Source organism: Pleurodeles waltl, unplaced genomic scaffold, assembly GCF_031143425.1.
Source record: "Pleurodeles waltl isolate 20211129_DDA unplaced genomic scaffold, aPleWal1.hap1.20221129 scaffold_197, whole genome shotgun sequence".
Taxonomy (NCBI): Eukaryota; Metazoa; Chordata; class Amphibia; order Caudata; family Salamandridae; genus Pleurodeles; species Pleurodeles waltl.
This window is the reverse complement of record NW_027149903.1, coordinates 318,689-331,987: the sequence shown is the minus strand read 5'-3', so window position 1 is coordinate 331,987 and position 13,299 is coordinate 318,689. Positions and strand designations below refer to the sequence as shown.

General features: G+C 34.4%; 14 non-coding genes across 14 annotated transcripts; all 14 read left to right on the top strand.

Annotated features, from left to right (window-relative positions):
- Positions 1–188: 188 nt before the first annotated feature.
- On the top strand, positions 189–261 carry TRNAK-UUU (transfer RNA lysine (anticodon UUU)). Its single transcript has one exon. It is a non-coding gene; the product is annotated as a tRNA-Lys (tRNA).
- Positions 262–570: 309 nt separating this feature from the next.
- On the top strand, positions 571–662 carry TRNAR-UCU (transfer RNA arginine (anticodon UCU)). The gene is given in 2 exon segments: positions 571–607; positions 627–662. It is a non-coding gene; the product is annotated as a tRNA-Arg (tRNA).
- Positions 663–2,072: 1,410 nt separating this feature from the next.
- TRNAK-UUU (transfer RNA lysine (anticodon UUU)) lies at positions 2,073–2,145 on the top strand. The gene has a single exon. It is a non-coding gene; the product is annotated as a tRNA-Lys (tRNA).
- A 309-nt stretch (positions 2,146–2,454) lies between these two features.
- Positions 2,455–2,546, top strand: TRNAR-UCU (transfer RNA arginine (anticodon UCU)). The gene is given in 2 exon segments: positions 2,455–2,491; positions 2,511–2,546. It is a non-coding gene; the product is annotated as a tRNA-Arg (tRNA).
- A 1,410-nt stretch (positions 2,547–3,956) lies between these two features.
- Positions 3,957–4,029, top strand: TRNAK-UUU (transfer RNA lysine (anticodon UUU)). The gene has a single exon. It is a non-coding gene; the product is annotated as a tRNA-Lys (tRNA).
- A 309-nt stretch (positions 4,030–4,338) lies between these two features.
- TRNAR-UCU (transfer RNA arginine (anticodon UCU)) lies at positions 4,339–4,430 on the top strand. The gene is given in 2 exon segments: positions 4,339–4,375; positions 4,395–4,430. It is a non-coding gene; the product is annotated as a tRNA-Arg (tRNA).
- A 1,410-nt stretch (positions 4,431–5,840) lies between these two features.
- Positions 5,841–5,913, top strand: TRNAK-UUU (transfer RNA lysine (anticodon UUU)). Its single transcript has one exon. It is a non-coding gene; the product is annotated as a tRNA-Lys (tRNA).
- Positions 5,914–6,222: 309 nt separating this feature from the next.
- TRNAR-UCU (transfer RNA arginine (anticodon UCU)) lies at positions 6,223–6,314 on the top strand. Its single transcript is given in 2 exon segments — positions 6,223–6,259; positions 6,279–6,314. It is a non-coding gene; the product is annotated as a tRNA-Arg (tRNA).
- A 1,410-nt stretch (positions 6,315–7,724) lies between these two features.
- On the top strand, positions 7,725–7,797 carry TRNAK-UUU (transfer RNA lysine (anticodon UUU)). The gene has a single exon. It is a non-coding gene; the product is annotated as a tRNA-Lys (tRNA).
- Positions 7,798–8,106: 309 nt separating this feature from the next.
- Positions 8,107–8,198, top strand: TRNAR-UCU (transfer RNA arginine (anticodon UCU)). Its single transcript is given in 2 exon segments — positions 8,107–8,143; positions 8,163–8,198. It is a non-coding gene; the product is annotated as a tRNA-Arg (tRNA).
- Positions 8,199–9,608: 1,410 nt separating this feature from the next.
- On the top strand, positions 9,609–9,681 carry TRNAK-UUU (transfer RNA lysine (anticodon UUU)). The gene has a single exon. It is a non-coding gene; the product is annotated as a tRNA-Lys (tRNA).
- Positions 9,682–9,990: 309 nt separating this feature from the next.
- On the top strand, positions 9,991–10,082 carry TRNAR-UCU (transfer RNA arginine (anticodon UCU)). Its single transcript is given in 2 exon segments — positions 9,991–10,027; positions 10,047–10,082. It is a non-coding gene; the product is annotated as a tRNA-Arg (tRNA).
- A 1,410-nt stretch (positions 10,083–11,492) lies between these two features.
- On the top strand, positions 11,493–11,565 carry TRNAK-UUU (transfer RNA lysine (anticodon UUU)). Its single transcript has one exon. It is a non-coding gene; the product is annotated as a tRNA-Lys (tRNA).
- A 309-nt stretch (positions 11,566–11,874) lies between these two features.
- Positions 11,875–11,966, top strand: TRNAR-UCU (transfer RNA arginine (anticodon UCU)). The gene is given in 2 exon segments: positions 11,875–11,911; positions 11,931–11,966. It is a non-coding gene; the product is annotated as a tRNA-Arg (tRNA).
- The last annotated feature ends 1,333 nt before the right edge of the window (positions 11,967–13,299 follow it).

Sequence of the window (13,299 nt, the reverse complement as noted above, 5' to 3'; positions counted from 1 at the left end):
AAATTTCAGGACTTAAAGAGATAAAATATAATGCTGAGATGTCAAAAGCTTGAAATATCAATTCATGATAAAACTCTACATATTGATTATCAATATATGTAATGATAATAATAAATGATTGTCAGTAAATGTAAGGTTGGTATCCTTCCAAATTGTTTTAATGTGATTTGAAGATTAGAGTAAGCAGAGCCTGGATAGCTCAGTCGATAGAGCATCAGACTTTTAATCTGAGGGTCCAGGGTTCAAGTCCCTGTTCAGGCGGGGTGCTATGTTTAAGAAGAAGTACTCTTTTAGTTTCTATTGCATGATGAACAAGATATTACATTGACAGAATTGCAAAACCTTCTTAAATGGAGTTTTTTAAATTGTCAAGATTTTATCCGTCAGAGGCCTTTTGAGTAGACTTATCCAACTGTATCATGTAGTTTGGCATGTTGAATATCTTTTTCCCCATGCAATGCTCAACATGTAACCATGATTATAGTATCCTATCAACTTTGTAAAGTTGATCATCAGTTGCTTGCTCATTATTTTATTTCAGAATTTCTGAAAAGTTTCTTGGTGCAGGTTGGCTCTGTGGCGCAATGGATAGCGCATTGGACTTCTAGGAAAATGTTAAAAAAGGCATTCAAAGGCTGTGGGTTCGAATCCCACCAGAGTCAATATTATTGCTCAATTTCTTTCATAACGAATTGAAATAGCAATAAACAATGCAGCTTCAGCTTCACCCAAAATCATTTACCAAAATAGCCTTTGAAAGAAGGCCTGTTTTAAACAAAGAGTGCTTGAATAGAAAACATTGTATAATCAATATGCAAGAGGAAATTGTCAGGTGTACTGATGAAAATATAATTTACTAGATAGTAGGAGTTTCGGCCCTTTCTCAATTGTATACTGTCACTGAAGAAGCATGAATTCTAAGTCAGCAGAAAATGAGATAGTACATATTTCAGGACTTAAAATAGATGACATTTAATGCTGAGGTTTCAAAAGTTTGAAATATCAGTTCACTATCAAACGCTACATAATGCTTGTCAATATATGCAATCATATTCATAAATATAGTGTCGGTTGGTATCCTTCCACATTGTTTTAAGATGAATTGAAGATGAAAGTTAGTAGACACTGGATAGTTCAGTGAGTGGCACAGCAGACTTTTAATATGAGTGTCCAGGTTTGAAGTTCCTGTTCAGGCAGTGTGTTATGTTTAAGAAGATGCACTCTTGAAGTTTCCACTGCTTGATGAATAAGATATTACATTAAGGGAATTGCAAAACCTTCTTATATGGAGTTGTTAAACTCCTTGCTGTTTTATCTGTGCTATGCCTTTTGAGTCGACTTAACACTTAACCAACTGCATTGTATGGTTTGACATGTTGAATATCATTTTTGCTATTCAATGCTCAACATAAATCCAGGATCATAGATTCCTAACAACTTTATAAAGTTGATGAGCAGCTGCTAGCTCATTATTTTATTTGATCATTTCTGTCCGACATCCTAAAAAGATTGGCTCTGTGGCACAATGGATACTGCTTTGGCTTTCAAGAGTAATGTAAAGAAGGCAGTCAAAAGTTGTGGTTTTGAATCCCACCAGAGGCAATGTTGTCCTACATTTCTTTTATAATGAATTGAAATTGCAATAAATAATGCAGCTTCTTCTTGCTCTGAAATCATTCACCAAAATGGCCTTTGAAAGAAGCCCTTTTTTCAACCGACACCACTTGAATAGAAAATATTGTATAATCTACATATAAGAGGAAATTGACAGGTAGACTGAGTAAAATATAATGTATTAGGCAGTAAGAGTTTTTGGTCCTTTCTTAATTGTGTATTGTCAATGAAGAAGCATGAATTCCGAATCAGCAGAAAATGAGATGGTACAAATTTCAGGACTTAAAGAGATAAAATATAATGCTGAGATGTCAAAAGCTTGAAATATCAATTCATGATAAAACTCTACATATTGATTATCAATATATGTAATGATAATAATAAATGATTGTCAGTAAATGTAAGGTTGGTATCCTTCCAAATTGTTTTAATGTGATTTGAAGATTAGAGTAAGCAGAGCCTGGATAGCTCAGTCGGTAGAGCATCAGACTTTTAATCTGAGGGTCCAGGGTTCAAGTCCCTGTTCAGGCGGGGTGCTATGTTTAAGAAGAAGTACTCTTTTAGTTTCTATTGCATGATGAACAAGATATTACATTGACAGAATTGCAAAACCTTCTTAAATGGAGTTTTTTAAATTGTCAAGATTTTATCCGTCAGAGGCCTTTTGAGTAGACTTATCCAACTGTATCATGTAGTTTGGCATGTTGAATATCTTTTTCCCCATGCAATGCTCAACATGTAACCATGATTATAGTATCCTATCAACTTTGTAAAGTTGATCATCAGTTGCTTGCTCATTATTTTATTTCAGAATTTCTGAAAAGTTTCTTGGTGCAGGTTGGCTCTGTGGCGCAATGGATAGCGCATTGGACTTCTAGGAAAATGTTAAAAAAGGCATTCAAAGGCTGTGGGTTCGAATCCCACCAGAGTCAATATTATTGCTCAAATTCTTTCATAACGAATTGAAATAGCAATAAACAATGCAGCTTCAGCTTCACCCAAAATCATTTACCAAAATAGCCTTTGAAAGAAGGCCTGTTTTAAACAAAGAGTGCTTGAATAGAAAACATTGTATAATCAATATGCAAGAGGAAATTGTCAGGTGTACTGATGAAAATATAATTTACTAGATAGTAGGAGTTTCGGCCCTTTCTCAATTGTATACTGTCACTGAAGAAGCATGAATTCTAAGTCAGCAGAAAATGAGATAGTACATATTTCAGGACTTAAAATAGATGACATTTAATGCTGAGGTTTCAAAAGTTTGAAATATCAGTTCACTATCAAACGCTACATAATGCTTGTCAATATATGCAATCATATTCATAAATGTAGTGTCGGTTGGTATCCTTCCACATTGTTTTAAGATGAATTGAAGATGAAAGTTAGTAGACACTGGATAGTTCAGTGAGTGGCACAGCAGACTTTTAATATGAGTGTCCAGGTTTGAAGTTCCTGTTCAGGCAGTGTGTTATGTTTAAGAAGATGCACTCTTGAAGTTTCCACTGCTTGATGAATAAGATATTACATTAAGGGAATTGCAAAACCTTCTTATATGGAGTTGTTAAACTCCTTGCTGTTTTATCTGTGCTATGCCTTTTGAGTCGACTTAACACTTAACCAACTGCATTGTATGGTTTGACATGTTGAATATCATTTTTGCTATTCAATGCTCAACATAAATCCAGGATCATAGATTCCTACCAACTTTATAAAGTTGATGAGCAGCTGCTAGCTCATTATTTTATTTGATCATTTCTGTCCGACCTCCTAAAAAGATTGGCTCTGTGGCACAATGGATACTGCTTTGGCTTTCAAGAGTAATGTAAAGAAGGCAGTCAAAAGTTGTGGTTTTGAATCCCACCAGAGGCAATGTTGTCCTACATTTCTTTTATAATGAATTGAAATTGCAATAAATAATGCAGCTTCTTCTTGCTCTGAAATCATTCACCAAAATGGCCTTTGAAAGAAGGCCTATTTTCAACCGACACCACTTGAATAGAAAATATTGTATAATCTACATATAAGAGGAAATTGACAGGTATACTGAGTAAAATATAATGTATTAGGCAGTAAGAGTTTTTGGTCCTTTCTTGATTGTGTATTGTCAATGAAGAAGCATGAATTCCGAATCAGCAGAAAATGAGATGGTACAAATTTCAGGACTTAAAGAGATAAAATATAATGCTGAGATGTCAAAAGCTTGAAATATCAATTCATGATAAAACTCTACGTATTGATTATCAATATATGTAATGATAATAATAAATGATTGTCAGTAAATGTAAGCTTGGTATCCTTCCAAATTGTTTTAATGTGATTTGAAGATTAGAGTAAGCAGAGCCTGGATAGCTCAGTCGGTAGAGCTTCAGACTTTTAATCTGAGGGTCCAGGGTTCAAGTCCCTGTTCAGGCGGGGTGCTATGTTTAAGAAGAAGTACTCTTTTAGTTTCTATTGCATGATGAACAAGATATTACATTGACAGAATTGCAAAACCTTCTTAAATGGAGTTTTTTAAATTGTCAAGATTTTATCCGTCAGAGGCCTTTTGAGTAGACTTATCCAACTGTATCATGTAGTTTGGCATGTTGAATATCTTTTTCCCCATGCAATGCTCAACATGTAACCATGATTATAGTATCCTATCAACTTTGTAAAGTTGATCATCAGTTGCTTGCTCATTATTTTATTTCAGAATTTCTGAAAAGTTTCTTGGTGCAGGTTGGCTCTGTGGCGCAATGGGTAGCGCATTGGACTTCTAGGAAAATGTTAAAAAAGGCATTCAAAGGCTGTGGGTTCGAATCCCACCAGAGTCAATATTATTGCTCAATTTCTTTCATAACGAATTGAAATAGCAATAAACAATGCAGCTTCAGCTTCACCCAAAATCATTTACCAAAATAGCCTTTGAAAGAAGGCCTGTTTTAAACAAAGAGTGCTTGAATAGAAAACATTGTATAATCAATATGCAAGAGGAAATTGTCAGGTGTACTGATGAAAATATAATTTACTAGATAGTAGGAGTTTCGGCCCTTTCTCAATTGTATACTGTCACTGAAGAAGCATGAATTCTAAGTCAGCAGAAAATGAGATAGTACATATTTCAGGACTTAAAATAGATGACATTTAATGCTGAGGTTTCAAAAGTTTGAAATATCAGTTCACTATCAAACGCTACATAATGCTTGTCAATATATGCAATCATATTCATAAATATAGTGTCGGTTGGTATCCTTCCACATTGTTTTAAGATGAATTGAAGATGAAAGTTAGTAGACACTGGATAGTTCAGTGAGTGGCACAGCAGACTTTTAATATGAGTGTCCAGGTTTGAAGTTCCTGTTCAGGCAGTGTGTTATGTTTAAGAAGATGCACTCTTGAAGTTTCCACTGCTTGATGAATAAGATATTACATTAAGGGAATTGCAAAACCTTCTTATATGGAGTTGTTAAACTCCTTGCTGTTTTATCTGTGCTATGCCTTTTGAGTCGACTTAACACTTAACCAACTGCATTGTATGGTTTGACATGTTGAATATCATTTTTGCTATTCAATGCTCAACATAAATCCAGGATCATAGATTCCTAACAACTTTATAAAGTTGATGAGCAGCTGCTAGCTCATTATTTTATTTGATCATTTCTGTCCGACATCCTAAAAAGATTGGCTCTGTGGCACAATGGATACTGCTTTGGCTTTCAAGAGTAATGTAAAGAAGGCAGTCAAAAGTTGTGGTTTTGAATCCCACCAGAGGCAATGTTGTCCTACATTTCTTTTATAATGAATTGAAATTGCAATAAATAATGCAGCTTCTTCTTGCTCTGAAATCATTCACCAAAATGGCCTTTGAAAGAAGCCCTTTTTTCAACCGACACCACTTGAATAGAAAATATTGTATAATCTACATATAAGAGGAAATTGACAGGTAGACTGAGTAAAATATAATGTATTAGGCAGTAAGAGTTTTTGGTCCTTTCTTAATTGTGTATTGTCAATGAAGAAGCATGAATTCCGAATCAGCAGAAAATGAGATGGTACAAATTTCAGGACTTAAAGAGATAAAATATAATGCTGAGATGTCAAAAGCTTGAAATATCAATTCATGATAAAACTCTACATATTGATTATCAATATATGTAATGATAATAATAAATGATTGTCAGTAAATGTAAGGTTGGTATCCTTCCAAATTGTTTTAATGTGATTTGAAGATTAGAGTAAGCAGAGCCTGGATAGCTCAGTCGATAGAGCATCAGACTTTTAATCTGAGGGTCCAGGGTTCAAGTCCCTGTTCAGGCGGGGTGCTATGTTTAAGAAGAAGTACTCTTTTAGTTTCTATTGCATGATGAACAAGATATTACATTGACAGAATTGCAAAACCTTCTTAAATGGAGTTTTTTAAATTGTCAAGATTTTATCCGTCAGAGGCCTTTTGAGTAGACTTATCCAACTGTATCATGTAGTTTGGCATGTTGAATATCTTTTTCCCCATGCAATGCTCAACATGTAACCATGATTATAGTATCCTATCAACTTTGTAAAGTTGATCATCAGTTGCTTGCTCATTATTTTATTTCAGAATTTCTGAAAAGTTTCTTGGTGCAGGTTGGCTCTGTGGCGCAATGGATAGCGCATTGGACTTCTAGGAAAATGTTAAAAAAGGCATTCAAAGGCTGTGGGTTCGAATCCCACCAGAGTCAATATTATTGCTCAATTTCTTTCATAACGAATTGAAATAGCAATAAACAATGCAGCTTCAGCTTCACCCAAAATCATTTACCAAAATAGCCTTTGAAAGAAGGCCTGTTTTAAACAAAGAGTGCTTGAATAGAAAACATTGTATAATCAATATGCAAGAGGAAATTGTCAGGTGTACTGATGAAAATATAATTTACTAGATAGTAGGAGTTTCGGCCCTTTCTCAATTGTATACTGTCACTGAAGAAGCATGAATTCTAAGTCAGCAGAAAATGAGATAGTACATATTTCAGGACTTAAAATAGATGACATTTAATGCTGAGGTTTCAAAAGTTTGAAATATCAGTTCACTATCAAACGCTACATAATGCTTGTCAATATATGCAATCATATTCATAAATGTAGTGTCGGTTGGTATCCTTCCACATTGTTTTAAGATGAATTGAAGATGAAAGTTAGTAGACACTGGATAGTTCAGTGAGTGGCACAGCAGACTTTTAATATGAGTGTCCAGGTTTGAAGTTCCTGTTCAGGCAGTGTGTTATGTTTAAGAAGATGCACTCTTGAAGTTTCCACTGCTTGATGAATAAGATATTACATTAAGGGAATTGCAAAACCTTCTTATATGGAGTTGTTAAACTCCTTGCTGTTTTATCTGTGCTATGCCTTTTGAGTCGACTTAACACTTAACCAACTGCATTGTATGGTTTGACATGTTGAATATCATTTTTGCTATTCAATGCTCAACATAAATCCAGGATCATAGATTCCTAACAACTTTATAAAGTTGATGAGCAGCTGCTAGCTCATTATTTTATTTGATCATTTCTGTCCGACATCCTAAAAAGATTGGCTCTGTGGCACAATGGATACTGCTTTGGCTTTCAAGAGTAATGTAAAGAAGGCAGTCAAAAGTTGTGGTTTTGAATCCCACCAGAGGCAATGTTGTCCTACATTTCTTTTATAATGAATTGAAATTGCAATAAATAATGCAGCTTCTTCTTGCTCTGAAATCATTCACCAAAATGGCCTTTGAAAGAAGCCCTTTTTTCAACCGACACCACTTGAATAGAAAATATTGTATAATCTACATATAAGAGGAAATTGACAGGTAGACTGAGTAAAATATAATGTATTAGGCAGTAAGAGTTTTTGGTCCTTTCTTAATTGTGTATTGTCAATGAAGAAGCATGAATTCCGAATCAGCAGAAAATGAGATGGTACAAATTTCAGGACTTAAAGAGATAAAATATAATGCTGAGATGTCAAAAGCTTGAAATATCAATTCATGATAAAACTCTACATATTGATTATCAATATATGTAATGATAATAATAAATGATTGTCAGTAAATGTAAGGTTGGTATCCTTCCAAATTGTTTTAATGTGATTTGAAGATTAGAGTAAGCAGAGCCTGGATAGCTCAGTCGATAGAGCATCAGACTTTTAATCTGAGGGTCCAGGGTTCAAGTCCCTGTTCAGGCGGGGTGCTATGTTTAAGAAGAAGTACTCTTTTAGTTTCTATTGCATGATGAACAAGATATTACATTGACAGAATTGCAAAACCTTCTTAAATGGAGTTTTTTAAATTGTCAAGATTTTATCCGTCAGAGGCCTTTTGAGTAGACTTATCCAACTGTATCATGTAGTTTGGCATGTTGAATATCTTTTTCCCCATGCAATGCTCAACATGTAACCATGATTATAGTATCCTATCAACTTTGTAAAGTTGATCATCAGTTGCTTGCTCATTATTTTATTTCAGAATTTCTGAAAAGTTTCTTGGTGCAGGTTGGCTCTGTGGCGCAATGGATAGCGCATTGGACTTCTAGGAAAATGTTAAAAAAGGCATTCAAAGGCTGTGGGTTCGAATCCCACCAGAGTCAATATTATTGCTCAATTTCTTTCATAACGAATTGAAATAGCAATAAACAATGCAGCTTCAGCTTCACCCAAAATCATTTACCAAAATAGCCTTTGAAAGAAGGCCTGTTTTAAACAAAGAGTGCTTGAATAGAAAACATTGTATAATCAATATGCAAGAGGAAATTGTCAGGTGTACTGATGAAAATATAATTTACTAGATAGTAGGAGTTTCGGCCCTTTCTCAATTGTATACTGTCACTGAAGAAGCATGAATTCTAAGTCAGCAGAAAATGAGATAGTACATATTTCAGGACTTAAAATAGATGACATTTAATGCTGAGGTTTCAAAAGTTTGAAATATCAGTTCACTATCAAACGCTACATAATGCTTGTCAATATATGCAATCATATTCATAAATATAGTGTCGGTTGGTATCCTTCCACATTGTTTTAAGATGAATTGAAGATGAAAGTTAGTAGACACTGGATAGTTCAGTGAGTGGCACAGCAGACTTTTAATATGAGTGTCCAGGTTTGAAGTTCCTGTTCAGGCAGTGTGTTATGTTTAAGAAGATGCACTCTTGAAGTTTCCACTGCTTGATGAATAAGATATTACATTAAGGGAATTGCAAAACCTTCTTATATGGAGTTGTTAAACTCCTTGCTGTTTTATCTGTGCTATGCCTTTTGAGTCGACTTAACACTTAACCAACTGCATTGTATGGTTTGACATGTTGAATATCATTTTTGCTATTCAATGCTCAACATAAATCCAGGATCATAGATTCCTAACAACTTTATAAAGTTGATGAGCAGCTGCTAGCTCATTATTTTATTTGATCATTTCTGTCCGACATCCTAAAAAGATTGGCTCTGTGGCACAATGGATACTGCTTTGGCTTTCAAGAGTAATGTAAAGAAGGCAGTCAAAAGTTGTGGTTTTGAATCCCACCAGAGGCAATGTTGTCCTACATTTCTTTTATAATGAATTGAAATTGCAATAAATAATGCAGCTTCTTCTTGCTCTGAAATCATTCACCAAAATGGCCTTTGAAAGAAGCCCTTTTTTCAACCGACACCACTTGAATAGAAAATATTGTATAATCTACATATAAGAGGAAATTGACAGGTAGACTGAGTAAAATATAATGTATTAGGCAGTAAGAGTTTTTGGTCCTTTCTTAATTGTGTATTGTCAATGAAGAAGCATGAATTCCGAATCAGCAGAAAATGAGATGGTACAAATTTCAGGACTTAAAGAGATAAAATATAATGCTGAGATGTCAAAAGCTTGAAATATCAATTCATGATAAAACTCTACATATTGATTATCAATATATGTAATGATAATAATAAATGATTGTCAGTAAATGTAAGGTTGGTATCCTTCCAAATTGTTTTAATGTGATTTGAAGATTAGAGTAAGCAGAGCCTGGATAGCTCAGTCGATAGAGCATCAGACTTTTAATCTGAGGGTCCAGGGTTCAAGTCCCTGTTCAGGCGGGGTGCTATGTTTAAGAAGAAGTACTCTTTTAGTTTCTATTGCATGATGAACAAGATATTACATTGACAGAATTGCAAAACCTTCTTAAATGGAGTTTTTTAAATTGTCAAGATTTTATCCGTCAGAGGCCTTTTGAGTAGACTTATCCAACTGTATCATGTAGTTTGGCATGTTGAATATCTTTTTCCCCATGCAATGCTCAACATGTAACCATGATTATAGTATCCTATCAACTTTGTAAAGTTGATCATCAGTTGCTTGCTCATTATTTTATTTCAGAATTTCTGAAAAGTTTCTTGGTGCAGGTTGGCTCTGTGGCGCAATGGATAGCGCATTGGACTTCTAGGAAAATGTTAAAAAAGGCATTCAAAGGCTGTGGGTTCGAATCCCACCAGAGTCAATATTATTGCTCAATTTCTTTCATAACGAATTGAAATAGCAATAAACAATGCAGCTTCAGCTTCACCCAAAATCATTTACCAAAATAGCCTTTGAAAGAAGGCCTGTTTTAAACAAAGAGTGCTTGAATAGAAAACATTGTATAATCAATATGCAAGAGGAAATTGTCAGGTGTACTGATGAAAATATAATTTACTAGATAGTAGGAGTTTCGGCCCTTTCTCAATTGTATACTGTCACTGAAGAAGCATGAATTCTAAGTCAGCAGAAAATGAGATAGTACATATTTCAGGACTTAAAATAGATGACATTTAATGCTGAGGTTTCAAAAGTTTGAAATATCAGTTCACTATCAAACGCTACATAATGCTTGTCAATATATGCAATCATATTCATAAATGTAGTGTCGGTTGGTATCCTTCCACATTGTTTTAAGATGAATTGAAGATGAAAGTTAGTAGACACTGGATAGTTCAGTGAGTGGCACAGCAGACTTTTAATATGAGTGTCCAGGTTTGAAGTTCCTGTTCAGGCAGTGTGTTATGTTTAAGAAGATGCACTCTTGAAGTTTCCACTGCTTGATGAATAAGATATTACATTAAGGGAATTGCAAAACCTTCTTATATGGAGTTGTTAAACTCCTTGCTGTTTTATCTGTGCTATGCCTTTTGAGTCGACTTAACACTTAACCAACTGCATTGTATGGTTTGACATGTTGAATATCATTTTTGCTATTCAATGCTCAACATAAATCCAGGATCATAGATTCCTAACAACTTTATAAAGTTGATGAGCAGCTGCTAGCTCATTATTTTATTTGATCATTTCTGTCCGACATCCTAAAAAGATTGGCTCTGTGGCACAATGGATACTGCTTTGGCTTTCAAGAGTAATGTAAAGAAGGCAGTCAAAAGTTGTGGTTTTGAATCCCACCAGAGGCAATGTTGTCCTACATTTCTTTTATAATGAATTGAAATTGCAATAAATAATGCAGCTTCTTCTTGCTCTGAAATCATTCACCAAAATGGCCTTTGAAAGAAGCCCTTTTTTCAACCGACACCACTTGAATAGAAAATATTGTATAATCTACATATAAGAGGAAATTGACAGGTAGACTGAGTAAAATATAATGTATTAGGCAGTAAGAGTTTTTGGTCCTTTCTTAATTGTGTATTGTCAATGAAGAAGCATGAATTCCGAATCAGCAGAAAATGAGATGGTACAAATTTCAGGACTTAAAGAGATAAAATATAATGCTGAGATGTCAAAAGCTTGAAATATCAATTCATGATAAAACTCTACATATTGATTATCAATATATGTAATGATAATAATAAATGATTGTCAGTAAATGTAAGGTTGGTATCCTTCCAAATTGTTTTAATGTGATTTGAAGATTAGAGTAAGCAGAGCCTGGATAGCTCAGTCGATAGAGCATCAGACTTTTAATCTGAGGGTCCAGGGTTCAAGTCCCTGTTCAGGCGGGGTGCTATGTTTAAGAAGAAGTACTCTTTTAGTTTCTATTGCATGATGAACAAGATATTACATTGACAGAATTGCAAAACCTTCTTAAATGGAGTTTTTTAAATTGTCAAGATTTTATCCGTCAGAGGCCTTTTGAGTAGACTTATCCAACTGTATCATGTAGTTTGGCATGTTGAATATCTTTTTCCCCATGCAATGCTCAACATGTAACCATGATTATAGTATCCTATCAACTTTGTAAAGTTGATCATCAGTTGCTTGCTCATTATTTTATTTCAGAATTTCTGAAAAGTTTCTTGGTGCAGGTTGGCTCTGTGGCGCAATGGATAGCGCATTGGACTTCTAGGAAAATGTTAAAAAAGGCATTCAAAGGCTGTGGGTTCGAATCCCACCAGAGTCAATATTATTGCTCAATTTCTTTCATAACGAATTGAAATAGCAATAAACAATGCAGCTTCAGCTTCACCCAAAATCATTTACCAAAATAGCCTTTGAAAGAAGGCCTGTTTTAAACAAAGAGTGCTTGAATAGAAAACATTGTATAATCAATATGCAAGAGGAAATTGTCAGGTGTACTGATGAAAATATAATTTACTAGATAGTAGGAGTTTCGGCCCTTTCTCAATTGTATACTGTCACTGAAGAAGCATGAATTCTAAGTCAGCAGAAAATGAGATAGTACATATTTCAGGACTTAAAATAGATGACATTTAATGCTGAGGTTTCAAAAGTTTGAAATATCAGTTCACTATCAAACGCTACATAATGCTTGTCAATATATGCAATCATATTCATAAATATAGTGTCGGTTGGTATCCTTCCACATTGTTTTAAGATGAATTGAAGATGAAAGTTAGTAGACACTGGATAGTTCAGTGAGTGGCACAGCAGACTTTTAATATGAGTGTCCAGGTTTGAAGTTCCTGTTCAGGCAGTGTGTTATGTTTAAGAAGATGCACTCTTGAAGTTTCCACTGCTTGATGAATAAGATATTACATTAAGGGAATTGCAAAACCTTCTTATATGGAGTTGTTAAACTCCTTGCTGTTTTATCTGTGCTATGCCTTTTGAGTCGACTTAACACTTAACCAACTGCATTGTATGGTTTGACATGTTGAATATCATTTTTGCTATTCAATGCTCAACATAAATCCAGGATCATAGATTCCTACCAACTTCATAAAGTTGATGAGCAGCTGCTAGCTCATTATTTTATTTGATCATTTCTGTCCGACCTCCTAAAAAGATTGGCTCTGTGGCACAATGGATAGTGCTTTGGCTTTCAAGAGTAATGTAAAGAAGGCATTCAAAAGTTGTGGTTTTGAATCCCACCAGAGGCAATGTTGTCCTACATTTCTTTTATAATGAATTGAAATTGCAATAAATAATGCAGCTTCTTCTTGCTCTGAAATCATTCACCAAAATGGCCTTTGAAAGAAGCCCTTTTTTCAACCGACACCACTTGAATAGAAAATATTGTATAATCTACATATAAGAGGAAATTGACAGGTAGACTGAGTAAAATATAATGTATTAGGCAGTAAGAGTTTTTGGTCCTTTCTTAATTGTGTATTGTCAATGAAGAAGCATGAATTCCGAATCAGCAGAAAATGAGATGGTACAAATTTCAGGACTTAAAGAGATAAAATATAATGCTGAGATGTCAAAAGCTTGAAATATCAATTCATGATAAAACTCTACATATTGATTATCAATATATGTAATGATAATAA